Source organism: Paramisgurnus dabryanus, chromosome 1, assembly GCF_030506205.2.
Source record: "Paramisgurnus dabryanus chromosome 1, PD_genome_1.1, whole genome shotgun sequence".
In the NCBI taxonomy this organism is placed as follows: Eukaryota; Metazoa; Chordata; class Actinopteri; order Cypriniformes; family Cobitidae; genus Paramisgurnus; species Paramisgurnus dabryanus.
In genome coordinates this window covers 14972649-14989669 of record NC_133337.1, presented here as the reverse complement: position 1 = coordinate 14989669, position 17021 = coordinate 14972649, and the positions used below count along the sequence as shown (strand labels likewise).

Below are 17021 nucleotides of genomic sequence, written 5' to 3'. Positions count from 1 at the left end.
GGAAAAGAAGGCACAGGCATTCGGCTGAACTTTGGCATGAACATGGTTAAACATGATTGTAGCCGATGGTAGTTTCCTTTCAGGGGCGTGTCTTATGGACACATACTTACAGTAGTGGGCCTATAAAGGCCGCAGTAGGTCCGTTCAGGTGTGTGGGTCCTACAGTTACGGGTGATGTCATCGATTCCGAGCGTGGCGCGAGTGTTTGTTTGGTAAGGAGCTGCGTCTGGCGGCTGTACTAATTTTGCTGGTTTTAATTGGGGTATATCTATTTATTCGGCTCATCTTTTCTCTAGTGTGGACTGAGGAATTCCCTGACATTGTTACAACAGGCATTTTGCTGGATTATATTAATGAATTGGAGTTTAAACTCCTGGGGTACAGAGAGCTGTTTAAACCTGTAAGTGGTTTTATTATTGCTGGCTGTATGTTGGGAATATGTATTGTCATTTCGGGGTTTTGTTTTTCCTTTTTCAGCTAAATGCGTAAAAGGAGAATCTAATCTAATTTGCCAGATTGTACTAATGAATTGGGGTTTAAATTCCCTGAGTAGGACGGTCATTGTTGTATGTCGGTGAATAAAGATGCTACACAAACGGCGTGTTAAGAACAGTGCGTTTATCTGTGTATATATTGCAGAACTGACATGCACTCGTAGCACAACACTGCATACTTCCTGTTACAAGGTAACATACATAAAGTCCTCACAAGGTGGAGCTGCTGCCTAAGCAGTACAACAGGATACCCTGTAACATCTCCCTTCCTGTAGTAAGATATTCAAACATTAAATGACATTGTCAATAACCTGAACTGGATTAAACTCCCCCTGTTAACTCTGCAAAGAACACCCCAACTTATTAACAGGCTACCTAACACAGCTGTCAGAACACAAATACTAATACGACAGCTGTTAACATTGTTTTTGTTTTCTTGTTCAGTTACCCCCACTTAAAGGTTCAATCTATCCCGAGGTTTAATTAGCCTGCCACTCCAGGAGTATGACTGGCCCTGCTCTGCTTGGTGTGGCGTGCAAATGGTTTGTGAGGAATGGGGTGCCCCCCATGACTGGTGCCTGTCTCTTCACTGCTATCCTCGCTCACAGCACCCTCCGCTGTGGCATGTGCATCCCCAGGAAGCTCTGGGGAATGTTCTAGATTCCCTGATGACAACGAGGGGACTCCCTCTGCTGGTCTAAGATCGACCCTGTTACGACGGTACGTTGTCCCCTCCGCACTAACAACATAGGACCTGGTACCCACCTGCTGCATGCACACCCCTTTTCTCCACCAGCCAGTCCTGTCCCCAGGGAGTGGTTTCATCCTGATAGGCTGACCGATGTTCAGCTTTCACCCTCTGGCGTTTCATACACAGTTTGTCTGGTACCTCATTGATGACCCGGGGCATCAGGAGCTGGTCCGTCACAGGTAGGTGCGTTCCCAGTCTCCGCGACATCAGCCGCTGGGCAGGACTGCAGTGCAGTCCTTCTGAGGGTGTGTTTCTCCAGTTCTGGAGTCCTCGCCCGCGAACGCAGCTCTTCTGCAAAGGTTTTTTACAATCATGTAAAAACATGCTCAAAGCACCAATCATTTGTCCTTAAAGCTCCACATGCAAACTGACATCCACAGTCAGAAATGACCCGGTCTGGTATGCCATGGCGTGCAAATTGAGCCTTGCACCTCAGGATCGTAGTTTCAGCTGAGAGGTCAGGAAGCAGATCGACCTCCCAGAAGTCAGAGTAATGGTCCACCACGAGCAGGAAATCTTTTCCTGCATGGTTGAACAGGTCCATGCTCACTATCTGCCAGGGACGTGTGGGTAGTGGGGGTGACATCATGGTCTCTTTCTGTTGTTCATGTGCGTACTCATTGCACGCAGAACATTGTTGCACAAAGTCTTTGATTTCCCCCTGCATGTTGGGCCAGATACAGTGTCACGGGCTTGCCTGTAGCAAGCCTCTCCCCCTATGTGGCTGTAGTGGATCCGTCTCAGCATTTCCGATCGCAAAGTTTTAGGAATGATAAAATGCTGGCTTCTGAAGAGTATGCCGTCTTGCATACTGATTTCATCTCTGATGGCCCAGTACGCTGTTATCACTATGGGTGTCTCCTTTCTGCAGTCTGGCCATCCTTCAAGCACAACAGTCTTAAGCATCTGAAGACACTCATCCTTCTCCGTGTGTTGTCGGATTTGAGTGAGGCGTTGGCTGGTGACGTTCAAATAATCTGTCTGCTGAATTGCCATGGTGTCGTACTGTTCCTGCTGCAAGCTGCAGACCATTTCCCGGCTGTACTGCGTGTCTATGCTCTGTGGCGGGGTAACAGCTCTGCTGAGGGTGTCACTGATGTACATTTCCGGGCCTGGTTTGCACACCACTTTGAGGTAGTAATTCTGAAGCGTGAGGAGCATGCTCCGGAGGCGTTTTGGTGCACTGAGAAGGGGCTTAATGAAGATGGACACCAGTGGGCGGTGATCTGTCTCTGCCGTAATCACCTCTCCCATAGTAGTGGAATCGCTGACAGGCAAACACAATGCTCAGGCACTCTTTTTCTATTTGAGCATAATTTTGCTCTGTTTGGGACAATGCACGAGATGCAAATGGCTGTCCTTCCTGCAGCAAACAGCAGCCCAGGCCCGTCTGGCTGGAGTTGCTCTGTATGGTGACTGGCCTGTTGATGTCGTAATACCTCAAAACAGGTACAGCTGTAATCAGCTTCTTGATCTCCCTAATGGCCGCATCGTGCTTCGGCAGCCAGTGCCACTGTACGTCTTTGTCCAACAGCCTCCTCAGTGGTTCACAGACTTCTGATAAGTGCGGAATGAACTTGGATAGGTAGTTCATAAACCCCACAAAACGCTGGAAACCTTTAGTGTCCGTAGGGTTGGGCATGTCTAGAACTTAATTGATGCACTCGTAGCACAACACTGCAGAATTCCTATTACAAGGTTACATACATAAAGTCCCCACAAGGTGGGGCTGCTGCCTAAGCAGTACAACAGGATACCCTGTAACAGTCATCTTGGACGAGGGGTATTTTTTGTGAACTATTGGAGTATGGGTGTGCCTGCTTTATGCTACTAACAGCACTTGAGTCCAGTATAAAATATTTTGAACCTCAGCTGAACGTTAGTTTGGCTTGCAGCTGCTCCCGTGTATAAACATTATGTTCCCCTCCGAGGCCTCAACTGTGTGGATGCTTTGATTATTTAACGTGTTTAACGTGTGTTTTGCTATAACCCTTTGAAGTCATCAGCTGAGCGATAGCTCGGCCATTACCGATTCTTTGTATAAACTGTACCTCTCTTGATCCCTCGAAGGATGTGGCCAAACCCTTGAATAGTCGCCAGGGTGGTCTGATTGATTTATTTTCTTTTTTTTATTTGCTTTATTGGTTTATAATTTGTGTCATTTTGTTTCAGTGGTTTATATTTTGGTCTTGTTTACAATTTGTGTGTGTTTTTTTTTAAAGAGGACCGGTGTGAATTGGTTTAATTTTTGTTTCCGAGACCTTTTCTCTGTGGGTCAGCCCTTTATTACAAGGGCTTGATCCTTTTGGTGTTTTTGTTTTGTACAGGTTGTTTACTGGTTGACAGTGTTGGGCGATGTAAAGTATTCCTCTACTTTTGTGTTTTGATTTTGCTGTGAATTTAGTGTTTATTATTCTCTTGTGAACTTATTGTTGTAACTATTTATGAATGTCTGTTTGCTTCCTCTCCAGAGACTGTTGTGTCCAGTGAATCGTGTGTGTATGGGCGGACTCGCCCCCTCTTTTACTACTTGGTGGCAGTTTATTCTGCGTGCAGTGTCACATTTGAGTTTGCGGTAAAGTGTGATTACACGTATGCTTGCTGTGTGTATTTAAAGCATAAAAGAACTGTGCCCCAGTCCTTTAACTCTGTCTCGACTCCTAACTCAGCCATAATTGAACCTGTGTGCTTGCGTGTTTTTCTTGTAGAAGGCGATTTCCCCGGTATTGTTGCCTCTGAGGTGGCATAGTCTGGTAAATTGAGATTCCTATCTGCATTTTCGGCACAAGTTGCCGGTGTATGCAGATTGAGTTACGGTTAAAAATTTTGATTTCTCTGCAAAAAGTTAGTATCAAAACGTCACGTTGCCACATTCAAATTAGGTACAAACCCCAAAGTAAAAAGTGATGCGAGTTATCATTTCCGATGTAAATATCTTTTCTTGGACTACAATAAATACTAGGTATTGTAAGCATGGTTTAGTTCCTGGGCCTGTTGACGAAGCCTACGTGCAGTTCTTACAGATTTTCAATTACTTTGTGTAATGCTTTTCAGTACACTAACAATGATCATTCATTTGCATTGAACAATTAGGATCTGCTTAATATATTAATTTATTTAATATATGAAAATATCTTCATTTCCTTTGATGACATTTGTTACAATATATGCACATTTTCAAACCATATGGAACTGTACTGTTACATGCTGTTAATGTGCCATTTGGAGTGCCTTATTTACGAAATATTTTAAAATGCTTTAAAACAGAATAAACATTAAAGGTCTATTTAGAGACATTTGATTGCTCACATGACACTGTTGTAATAACACAACTAAAGTCTGGATTTAACTACATCATTTGTACTGAAATAAAGGTGCTGCCGCAGAAATGCTAATATTTCTTTCCATGCATTCTCTTGTGCGTATGCGTGTGGTTTGGATTGTCCACCCCAAAGCATGACAACTGCAGAGACAAAAACAAACATACAGATGTCACATTCACAGTCCCACATGAGTAGAATGAACATAGAGTATAAAACAGAAGTCAGCACACCCCTGTATAAACTTAAATGTCTAATGATTCAACTGTATGATTCTATGGCCTTTATGTAATTGTGTCTTTTCTAAATAAAAAACAGCCTACTTTTAAAATACTTTAATAATGACTAGAGGTGACCCCGAATAGTCAAAGATTTAATGCTTTTATAGGAGAAGCCTGATTTGACTACCATTCTCACAGTCGAATCCTCACTTGTGTTATAAAATGAGGATCATTTAATTTTGGTTGTATAAGGGTACAAATGATCTGATTTCACACATACCCGCTTTCTCCCAATATATTAATATATATCCTGATAATGCTATGCAAAAAAGTAGCTTTTAATAAATATTTTTTATATGTTAAAAATGTGATCCTGCCTGAAAAGCCTACATTTATCGCGTCACAGTAGGCATGACCAAATATAATATAATTTGTGATTGTTACTGTAAATGATGAAAACATTTTTTATATACAATTCAAACATTCAAGAAAAACATTGAAATTAATGATTTTATAGACACAATGCTTTGTTATTTTGCACAGAAATACATTCTAAAAAATGCTGGGTTGTTTTTATCCAGGGTTGGGTCACTATTGGAAAGAACACACTGCTGAGTTAAAATGACCCAACTGCTGGGTTATTGTCATTCAACTAGACTAATTTCTGTTCCTGAATAAAGATAGACCCTCCCCAAAGAACACAGCATGGGTGCACAGTGGGTGCCCTAGGAAAACAACACTCATAACTGCATTGATGCATAGCAACAAATAATTGATTATTTAAGAGAAATTAATCTCAATTTCTATTTTGGAACTTGGACTTGGGCCACATTGGGCCCTATCTTGCAGCAAGCGCAATTGACTTTGTCAGTGACGCATGTATCATTCGTATTTTGCACCGGCGCACAGCGGGGTTTTGCCTCCACAGACGCACGTCGGCAAACTAGGGAATGAACTTGCGCTCCCTGGGCGGTTCAGCGCAAAAAAGGAGGCGTGTTCCGGCGCAAACCATCCCTGATGCTATTTTCCAGTTTCAAAAAACAATTGCGCCACTGACCAGAAAAAAAAAGTTTAAAGTCAGTGGCGCGTTGCGCGTTGTTCATTATGCTATTTTAAGGGCGCATGCTTGACCATAATGTATGGCGTGCACAACGCGCATACACTTTGCTTATCTAATCTACACAGATGCAACAGTTATTTTTGCAAATCATAAATTGTTACACTAAAAAATATTAATACACGAGATAAGGGGAATCATAGTGGTGAGCATTGTGGTGATAGTTTTTATTTATTGTGTGGCTGCGTTAAAAATTCTCATGCAAATAACGATTAAAATATTTTCATAAGTTTGTTGTGTGGCTGTATTACGTTTATTTTATGTAAATAATAATTAAAATGTTTTCATAAGAAACCTTAATGTAAATGAACTTAATTTGTAAGAGTACTTTGGGGTTGGACCTTGGTTGCGTTTCTTGGGTCCGATTTCAAAGCCCCCAAACCCTTTCAGCGGTGAGGGTGGACGCAGCGATTAGGGGTGTCAACAATAATCGATTCGGCAATGCATCGCAATGCGCGCATGCACGATTCAGCATCGATGCAGCAAATGCCATAATCGATTATGTCACTGTTTATTTTCTGGAGATGACCGTGATAGACGGGTAAATAAAAATGCACCCTTTTCCATGGAAAGTGGACATATGGGCACATTTCGGATTCTATGAAGTTAATGGGAAACAAGACTTAATTACTCTTTGTGTAAAATTCTCATCTCGGGCAGGGCTCGCAAAATCGCTAGCCCGACTTCTCGTTTCTATTGTGAATTCCTGTCGGGGTACCAAAATGTATCTCCACCCTGCCCGTCGGGCTATCTTGGGGAGGAAATAATATTTTAATGTTTTTGCTTTGTCTCAGATTTAGTTAGGTAATTATAGTGTATGTATTTCGGTGTCCTCTTGTCAGTCATTATCCTCACGTACCAAGTGAAACTGTCAGGAAATGAAGTGAAAGCATAAATAAACTCATCCTCTAATGTGCACGTCTGATATATGCGCGCGACCCTCTGCACGCGCTTCTACCGGCTAGATTCTTCACGAGCACCTGCTTGCGCGAACTCAAGTCATTTAATAAAATAACGTCCTTTCAGTTTTACCTCATAGACTAACATTGTTTTATCATATTTTTTTCTTTCTTCAGTTAGTAACTTAAATATGTGAGAAGGAAAATATGTTTGAGTGATTTACGTCTAGGCTATTGAGAGAATATAATGTTACAAGCTGATAGGTGACTAAACAGCAGTGGTAAGATATGTTTACCTAAAGCGAATAGAATGTGTGTTTGTCATTTCGTTTTACCTCAGAGTCTAACATTAGGGGAACATAAAGGGAATTATGTTTATTCCTTTTTAATAAATATCTGCTTTAAGTCTTCTATATTGTGTTAAAGTCACTGGTTGTTTATATATTTGATAAAATACCATGTTATCTAAATACAATGTGTGATGTGTTGAGGTATTTTTTATAAAAAATAACCTGTGTTATAATACATTCATATAATATTTCAGTAATATAACAATTAACATATACTAATGTTAGGGGAACGTTAAAATAACCTAAAAATAACATTAGGGGAATGTTTATTTTCTTAAAGAAAACATTCCTGGCTAACCAAAAACCTTGGAAAATAGGGGAACGTTTTGGGAACCAAATTGTTAGCTGGGATAGGCAGGAATATTTGGCTCACATGGAAATCCAGGATTTATCAATATTCTACATTAAACAGTGTATTTTTTTATTCTGGCTACTTATATTCATTTCGGGCTACCAAAAATTTAAGAGTGTCTGCCCGAAGGGCTACCAGGGATTTTAAAATTTTGCGAGCCCTGGTCAGCTTTCGTTTTTGTTGAGAATAGTTGCACTTGAGTTTACTACTTGACTTATTAAAAATTTGCCTTGTTGTGTACAGTAGAATTCTGATGCATCGCAATGCATCGTAGAATCGAATTGAATTGAATCGTTACCTAGTGAATCGTAATTGAATTGAATTGTGAGGGCAGTGCCAATGCACACCCCTAGCAGCGATGTCCTCTGCTGGCGTCAGGTCCTGAGGCAGATCCACCTCCCGTTACACGGCGTGCCCGATTTATGCTGGCAAGCTTGGGATTCCCCCGTCTCCTGACATCATTGTAGTGCTTGGCGCAACGATGGGGATGCCAGCTGATGAGACTGTGGCTATTTCCTCTCACGCCTGTTTAACCGACGCTGATTTGGGCGTGTTTCTCCCATCCCCATACAAAACAACTTCTCTGTCTTTGACTGCTCTTACAAGAACGTCGGTCTCCTCGGCTGTGAACCGCTCCTGGCGTGCATCCGTCATAATAATAGCAACCCGCCATGGAACTTGCGCCCTTGCGTTTAAAGGGAATGTTGGATAGCGTTCTGATTGGTTTATTTGACGTTACGCCCAAACCACACCTATGAATAATGAACTTACTTCAGACCAACCCCTTATTGATTTGCGCCCGGCGCAAGAGTTATTTCTCACGCCGGGAAAATAGCAACAGCGCCCAAGATCCGCCCACAAACTCACTTGAGCTTTGCGCTTCGTACTTGCGTTTTAGATCGTTAAAATAGGGCCCATTGTCTCAAAGCGATTTGCACCTTATCAATGAAGTGTGCACCTCTGCAGAGTTTTAATGTAGGGCTTTGATAAGAAAGACGACAAAGAGACACAGCAGTAAGTGTTTGTGCAGAAATCTTGAATATTGAGGATGCATGGCATTGTGATGCATCGAGATATCAGATTGAATTAAACCCACTGACATAATCGTAATCGAATCGTGAGACTAGTAACTATTATACAATGTTTGCATACCTTTCTTATGATCTAGACGGATGAAGTTACTTGCACGAATATGAGGTGTGTAAGGAGGTTCGATCAGATGACCTGCACCAGGATATGTCAGGACTTTCAACAAGTGAAGATTTCCTGCATTCTCCATTATCAGCTTCATCTGGATTTACATGATAAACATCAAGGATTCAGTGTTGTTAGACCATGAAGACTTCTTTCATCTATCATGGGTAAGAACACTACAGTTAATAATAAAAAGTAACAACAATACAGTACATTGTTTTAAACAATTCAATGTTATCTGTATAATAATTCAGTAATAATTCAGTCAATATTACATAATATTCCCACTACCTAGGTGGAAGACTGTAATTAAAGTGTGCACACTACCCTGCTTTACTAACATAAAAATATATAATTGATCTCAAACAGCTACCTATAAGCAGAGCACAGTCTACACAGGGCACCAACTTTCAAGAAGGCACCATCTCTGTTGCTCAAAGAAAAATTTTTCATTTCATATTGATATTAATCACAATGCAGTAAGTACATGCAATGCACCATCCTCATATCTGCCCTGCCCCGCATAGTAAAGATATTTGTGGTGAAGATATTTGTCAACATCTGTGGGTTACAGACAGTCATTATGGGGAATGAAATCCCCAAGGAGCCATGCTTATGTCAGTAACTGTGGCAACAGCTACTGTATAACTTGTTAACATCAGCGCTAAAAGATAAGTAAAACTGCCAAATGTTGAATCTATTTACAAATAAGTCACCAGTTGTGAATGCACCATCCAAAAAAGTAAATTCTAATCACATGAGTGTTTAAATCACACAAACTTGATCATAGTCAAGTTTCTAATCTTTATTAACCTGTTAAGCCACCCTCACACTTTCAACACAAATCATAAAAGCAACAGCACTGGGTAAAATCCTATAATTATCAAAATTATAATATAGAAAAACACCATAGCTTACTTTTCATTTACCTATAATAATAATAATAATCTGTTACATTTATATAGCGCTTTTTTGCGGCACTCAAAGCGCTTTACATAATGGGTATTCTTCTTAACCACCACCACAGTGGTTAGTACTGAGAGATGATACATATAATTATGACTCACATCTTCAGCAGATTCAACAGAAGGCCAGCTCTGATCATCACCACCATTCACCAACAGAAGTGGACACTTTATTTTACCAACCTGCATAACAAAATATTAACATTACAAAAACAATCTAACAAGTAAAAAAAGTTCTTTGGACACCATACTCACATCCACTTTGAGAGCTGGGTCTGAGGGAATCGGCAGCATTAAGTCTTTGTTGTTCAATTGGTTGTCCTCATTCAAAGGTAAATTGTCTGAGTTCCTGCAAATTAACATTGTCAGTTTCTAATGATAAACAGAAACAATAATTTCTTTGCTCTTTAGAGCCAATACTGGGAGTTTAAGAAAATGCTTTCTTTGGCAGTTTCTTTCTCAGGATGCAGTAACACCACCACTCCTGACTTCGGTAGTTTAAGGAAAGGTGGAGTCCTCAAGAGTGATGATGTTACTGTGCACGAGGTCTAAGTGCTGCAAACTAAGTGCTATTCTGCCATACAATATAATTCTAATTAAAATCGTCATGTTTTATTTTGTGCCACCATACTTACTTGTGTAACTACTCATGTAACAGTCTTTAAAGAGGGAAAACATGGAAGTGTTTGGTTGCTTCTAAATTCATCCTTGTTTGGATCTGAATGGGGCTTGGCTAAATGGATGCACTGTACAACAATTAAGTGCACATATTAAGAAAAGAGAGGAATGTATAAATTTGTCTAAGTTGAGGGAAGATACACTGCACATACACTGCAAAAAATGATGTGTTAATTTTTAACACATTGTGTGTGTGTCCAGTAGTTGTATTCCACTACTTTTAGCAGTAATAAACATGTAACTAAGTATTTTTTTTTTTTTTAAATCAAGTAACGCAGTTACAATTACAAGATATTTCTGATCTAATGTTGCAGGACCGTGGTGGGCGGCACAATGAATAATAACACAGAAGGTGTGTTAGTATAGGGACGACACATTTAATGTGTTGTCCCTATACTAACACACCTTGTGTGTTATTTTTCATTTTGCCGCTCACCACAGTCCTACGATATTAAATCAGAAATGTCTTGTTTGCAAGTGTTCATTTATCACAAAATAGAGTAACACAAGTTACCAACTCATTTAAATTTCACTTATTGTAACTGCGTTACTTGATTTTTTAAAAAAAAATACTTCGTTACATGTTTATTACTGCTAAAAATACTTCGTTACAGGTTTATTACCGCTAAAAGTAGTGGAATTAACGTAATTACTTTGTAACCCGTTAATCCCATCACTGTTTTTAACACAACTTGTGTTGTCCCTTTCATTTATTTTAACATGAAATAATGCCTGAAATGGCATGACACACACAATGTGTTAAAAATTAACACATCATTTTTTGCAGTGTAGTAAAATATTGAAAAACGACAGTGTTTTCCTTCAATATCCACTCACATTTTCATCTTCTGAAAGATTTTGATTATTGGTTTATCAACAGGAACCACATGACTTGCACTGATACACACACAGCACTGGGGCTGCAAATACATAAAGACATATCGTAAGAATACCAAAATGCTACATTTGAAGTATAGATAACATAAGTGTTGTTTTTGTGTAAGTAAAGACAACCTTGATGATATTAGAGTAGGCCACCATGCTAAGTGTGATTGAATTTCCAAATGAGAGTCCAACCAGAGCCAGGTGGTCCCTTTTTACCTTTGGATGATTCTGCAAGAATTGATATGCTTCCTACAAGAATCAAGTGTACACACAACTGACCGTAATAATCACCAGAAGCCAATTATTTTATGTCTAAGTCCGCCCATGTTAGAAGATAAAGTTCGGAATTACCTCAAAGTAAGATGTAGCAACACTTGATATTTTCTTATCATCGGGATTCAGGTACTCTACTGTCAGTGAGGCAAAGCCATGAGATGCAAACAGGGCAGAGCGATACTCAACTAAACCACCGCCTCCTCCCCACAGGTCCAGCAGTCCTGGGTAAGGTCCTGGACCTAAAACACACACAGACACGCTTTATCTTGGCTATCAAAATCTATATATTGTCTCTGTTGGATTGAAATCTTGTATCTCAAAAAACTGCAAATTTTCGCAAGACTTTCTTGCAACCTTATGTTCATAAATCATCCAGCATTGCCTCTGGTGGTCAGAAAGAATGAAGCAGAATGAGAGTTACTTACTATGTAACTGCAGGGACAGTTCAAAGGGTTACAAAGTTGCAGTTTTCCAGTAGACAGCTTTTAGTGTACATTTACATGTCGTGGTTAATGTTACTGTTGCATGTTTAATTAAATATTGACAAAACAACACTTTACATTTTTTTAATTCTGCTATTTTACACAATTGTATTTTTAACAACTTTACATTATCATGCTGTAAATGAAATATACCAACTGACTTCTGGTGAATATCTGGTGATACTTTTATTTTGTTATTAAAAGGAAATAGAAATCAGGCATAGTGATTTGCGTCATTTACTAAGATTTTACAATCTGATGAATTGATGTTTGTTTCTGCTTGTGTATGTAGTGGATAGGATAAGTAAGGGATAATGTAGAGGCAGCCGGTAGTTATTGGGAAATAAGCCCCGACAGTGTGATCAGGACCCGACGCGAAGCGGAGGGTCTTGTATCACACTGAAGGGGCTTATTTCCCAATAACTACCGGCTGCCTCTACATTATCCCGCTTATTACACGGCTCCTTGCCACATAAGAAAAAAACTGGACATGAATATGAATTTGGAACATTTTATTGGCATATTTGTTTTAAATTAACATTTTTATCCTTCCGCGAAACTTTGCACAGATGCATAAAATTATCGTAATACCTTGATCCTCTGCTTCATACTTGTCTGTCTCCATTTTTTTCTCTTTAACCAGTCTTTGAGAAGTTTTAATGCCCATTCTGTATTTTTTTGTGTGTTGGCTTCGTAGCTGTCATGCTCTATTTTGTCAAGTTCAGTCTCAGTAAGCTGTCTGTGTCTTGTCGTGGTTGTCGAGTGTTTGTCACAAGATGGCGCCAAACAGACAGTAATCTTTATTGATCTTTATTGGCGCGGAGTGATTTTACTCGTGCAAGTAGTCCGGCTATGCGTTATTATTTTGGAGCGGTTATTATTTGAAAAGAACGAACCTGCAAATGTCTCAACTGACCAATCAGAATCAAGCATTCCAGAGAGCCGTGTAATAATTGGGAATATAAAACTTTTAACATTCATGGGTTAGACTGATCAAATGAGTACTGGATGTGTCTTTGTACCTGGAGGAATAAATAAAGTTCCTTTCAGTCCTCTTTCTCTAACATCCACCCTCTCGACACCCGGTGCTATGTACCAGCGCTCTGTGACACTGGCTGCAAGGGCTGTTTGCTGGCTGAAGCCTTCAGATAGATGACCACTGTACACTGAAATGTGGACTACCATAGGTGTAAGCATGTCCACCCTACGCAATCTTGAACAAAGAAATTGAACGTTAAGATTAACATGCCTATTTATGGTTGATTTTTAAAAAAGTAATTTGTTTTAAACCATCAGATTTTATAGGCTACCTGAGTCCAACTCGAGTTCCTGGTATAGGCTTCATGCTCCACAGCAATCCCATTGCCTCTGTCCCTTCATAAGTGCCCCCTAAACTTTCATCTTTGGCCACTACATTTCAACACAGGGATATTGACATTGTAGTTAAAACTGTTTCACTTTATTTAGCTAATTCATTACAGTAGAAGTAATCAGGTAACCTGTAGTGTCTGGTGGGAAATATGGTTACTATTGTAGCTTTTGTTGTAGACATTAAAGCGAATATTGAACATTACCATATTATTTATTCACCATCAAGTCATCCTCAATGCACATCTTTTTTCTGATGAACACACTTATTTTAGGCCAAGGTGGATTCACTGAGTGCATCCCAATGTAGGGACTGCAGCCTTGCAAGGCCATATTTGAAGGCAAATGACATCACCGGGCCACGACGAAGGCTGTCCCTATTCGAAGGCTCCTTCTGTCACGGTGATCCGTGTCATGTTTTGTTTGTCTCTCCGATTACGTCACCTGGACATTCACGGACTGATTCATCACACCTGTTCCCTGTTAGTGTTGTGTATTTATACTGCTGTCTGTTTCTCACCTGTCGCCGGATCATTGTCATCGTCATTACGTTCGTGTCTGTTCCTGTTCCTTCTGTTGGATGTTCCTGTGTTTACCCGCCTGTTGTTTTATTTCCGTTCTGTTAATAAATGTTATTTATTTCATGGTGAACCCTGCACTTGCGTCCTCACTCCTGTTACCAGTCGTGACAGAATGATCCGGCCAGACTGGACGCAGCGGGTTCACGGAGGGCGGCTCCCCCAGGAATTTCGTTGAGGGGGAGTAGTGACATCGGGGTTCATTCTCCACCAGCCCCGATGTCTCTTGGGGACCACCGTGAGCGATCGCTCGCTCCTGCGGGTCTGCGGGAGGAGGATCGGCCCAGGCGGTCCCCCAACGGTTGAGTCGTCGTCGTCGACGGTCCCTCGGAGGACCACCGTCCCGCTCGTAGGGGGATCCGGAACGGACCACGCCCGATCTTTTCCCCGGGGTGGCTACCGAAGTGAGGGTCCCCATTTCCGCGAGGGGACGGGAGATGACTTCCGGGGGGCATCGGATCGTCGGCGATTCCCAGGAGGGGGGTAATTCGCCTGCCTCGGTCCTCGGAGCGATCGCTCCGGTTCTCCTGGCGCAGTCCGGCCCACCGTCCTGTTGGTTTCGTCCCGGCGGCTGCCGGCAGCGTCAGGGTCCTCAAGCCCTCCACCCCTCCCTTGGACTCTTGCTACCAGACTTTTGTGTTTGTTTTGTTCATGTGAGTGTCTGGTAGCCACTCTTAGAGGGAGGGGTCATGTCACGGTGATCCGTGTCATGTTTTGTTTGTCTCTCCGATTACGTCACCTGGACATTCACGGACTGATTCATCACACCTGTTCCCTGTTAGTGTTGTGTATTTATACTGCTGTCTGTTTCTCACCTGTCGCCGGATCATTGTCATCGTCATTACGTTCGTGTCTGTTCCTGTTCCTTCTGTTGGATGTTCCTGTGTTTACCCGCCTGTTGTTTTATTTCCGTTCTGTTAATAAATGTTATTTATTTCATGGTGAACCCTGCACTTGCGTCCTCACTCCTGTTACCAGTCGTGACACCTTCACATACAAGCCTCCAAATGGCCTTTTTCCCCACCAAAGTTCCATCTATGTATCCCTCACAGCAGGTGCATACCAATTCAGGGTCTGGATCCTTTTAAAGCTGTGGACTGAAATGAGACGGTCAAGCTTATGGGGGGGGGGATGCGTCACTTGCTGTTGCCTGGGCTTTTCTGGGCTTCAAAGTCACAAGTTGTTCCCTGGTCCCTGTTTACTACCATTAAAGAGCTAAGGACATTTTGTAAAAAAAACTTTGTGTTCGCCTGAAACAAAATAACTATGTACATCGAGGATGGCCGGAGGGTGAGTTAATCATGGGATCATTTTTATTTTTGCTAGAGTATCTCTTTAATTAGACTTTATTAAGCACCTGTCACTGTCCCATGTAGATCACTGATGTAGTGTCCAAATGCCTCCCAGAAGTCTTTGTCTTCTGACTGATGTAATGCATGTAGCGTCACCTCCTGATTTGGCAATAAGTTCATTACGTTGATCTGAAACTTCTCGCCACCAGACCTCGAATGGGCTGGACAGACAGCAATGGACATTTTCCAGTGCTCATAGTCCTATATAGAGTTTTCATAAGAGATTAAAGAGTTTTAAGGATTTTTCAAGTATTTGCACATAATACAGTATAAATCAGTAGATCTAAACTTTCAATGACAATTGATTTACACCATTCCAAACATCTGCAAGTCCATACGGCTTGTGCTGATTCATTAAGACCTGTTTACAGGCTAATATTTAATGTTATTTTTTTAATAATCTTGTTGTTTTTTGCATCTCTCAAATATGGGATTTTTGCTTGGCCTCAATTCACTATGGATTTATATTTTGAGCGGTTGACTGTTGCCAGATGGTGGACATGTTAATGTGTCTGGAGCAGTCGAATCTGGCATCATTGTGTGCATATTTAGTTGCCCCAATCTGTTAATATTTAGCACCTGTTTATACCTTGTTCTTTGTTCAGTCTTGCGTTTGGTTATGTCTCATTGTCTCTTTGTGTTGTAACCATGTTTTGGGATAATAAACATCTCATGGCTCTTGAATTCTCAATGTAATTTCCCCCATATCACAATGCTTCCATTGAAGCCACCAATTTGTACCATTTTAACTTGTTTATTATCGTGTTAAACAGTTTAAAACTGACAAAAATATTTTTTTTAATTGAAACTTACCTTCAGGAAAAATTCACAGAGTATAAGGATGAAAACTGAAGATGTCTAGACAAAGTAGTAGTCAGAAGTTTAGGTCGTTCGATTGACACACATAGCAACAAAGTTTACACTAAATGCTTAAAAGTCTTACTTACCAAAGGAGGAAATAGCAAAAGGCATTTATTTCACTGAACACTGGCTTAAGTCTGATCAACCAAAGGAAGGAAAACAAAATATGATCACTCAGTTGAGATCTGAGGTAGGTTGGGATTGCCAAACAGGAGGGAGGCACTGGCATTTGGTTGAACTTTGGCATAAGCATGGTTAAACATAAAATTAGCCTTAATCAGCATTCTGATTTACAGTAAGAACCTGTGTATGGGGACACTTATATTTTTATTATTATTTATTGATATAAATACAAATATATGCATGATGTTACTTTAAACCTTTGCTTAATATTGACATTCTGAGACTCATACTTCAAAATGTAATATTTATACAAGATTCAGGCAAGCACTTTTTTTTTCAAGCACAAAATTTACCATTTTGGATCCCAAATATTGTGATTTGTCTAGATCTGATGAGTTTTCGAAAATGGGGGGTTGAGGAGAGTCTGGGAGGACAGTCTTTGGACAGGGAAAATCAAGCCCAGTGTCAATATTTTTTTTAAATATGTAAACTTAGACATAATGGGGATTGTTTTAAAGTGGCGAATGAATGCGTTAAATTCTTATACCTTAAAACACGCATGAGAAGGATATTGATTTAAGGATATTGAATATTAATTTGTACTGACACATTTATCATGGGTGATTTTTAACTAAACACACTGCACTAAGAAAATGAGACCGAAAGTCCAAATAAAGTTCGCCACAGGGCCTCAGGGTACATTGATGTCATATGGCAACAGAGCCGGCGCAAGACCATAACTAACAGGGGGGCAC

At 40.6% G+C, this 17021-nt stretch overlaps 1 pseudogene; it reads right to left on the bottom strand.

Moving 5' to 3' along the window:
• Positions 1–4361: 4361 nt before the first annotated feature.
• On the bottom strand, positions 4362–15479 carry LOC135750452 (peroxisomal succinyl-coenzyme A thioesterase-like; annotated as a pseudogene).
• Positions 15480–17021: the final 1542 nt, after the last annotated feature.